The following is a 903-nucleotide window of genomic DNA, read 5'->3' as shown; positions in this document are numbered from 1 at the left end:
TCCCTTTTTACTACATTTTATGACAATTTTCATTTGTATTTTTGTTTTGCATTTTACTATTTGGACTGCGTCAATAAACAGTCAATAAAAACATGTTTTTCAATGAATATCTCATTTGGTTCTCATCCAAAAATCCAAATTTTGGGGGATTTTTTTATTACTATAGCAGCAATTCGCTGCAAAGTTTACTGTATATCAACCAGTTGTGGCCAGCAAGGCCTTCTCTGCTGGCCCAAACCCCATCAGAAGCATGGACCTACATTTACAACAGTCTATTATTTTCATTCCATATTGGTTGCACTGCTTCCAATAGTGTATGTTACATTTTTTTTTGTCCAATAGCAACCTACCAAGCTAACTATCGTTAGCCTCTTTAAACTTAAGCATTTCAAACAAAGTGGGGAAGAAGGGGAAGACGCCAAAAGCTTACCACTTCCACATGGAATGGGAGGAGAACTTTTTATTTTGCTCTATCACGTCGGACATGCCATTTCTGACTCCATGCAGTGTGAATGTTATGTAATATGACGTCATGTCCAATCAATGTAACATTACTGACACCTAATGACAAGGATACTGCATATAACTTGTCTTCAACATTTTTTACAAATAATAAGCCACAGTCAACCACGAAACAGCGATCATTTATTTATTATTAGTACATAAAGGTCCCCTTTTATGAAAAACCTATTGTTTAATGCTGTTGTGACAGTGTTACAGTATAAGTCTGTAGATCCTCTTTATGAGAACAATAAGTGAGAAAAAACGTATGTATGTTTTTCACCCATATTACACAAACAGTACTTCCTGTTTTTGACTTCTCATTCTACTGTAACACTTTATTATGCTTAATAACAAATGAAAAGATTTAGACAAATTAAATACAGTAAATTTGTATTTAGA

The sequence above is a fragment of the Doryrhamphus excisus genome, chromosome 10 (genome assembly GCF_030265055.1).
Source record: "Doryrhamphus excisus isolate RoL2022-K1 chromosome 10, RoL_Dexc_1.0, whole genome shotgun sequence".
Lineage (NCBI taxonomy): Eukaryota > Metazoa > Chordata > Actinopteri > Syngnathiformes > Syngnathidae > Doryrhamphus > Doryrhamphus excisus.
Note: the sequence above shows the minus strand (reverse complement) of the source record.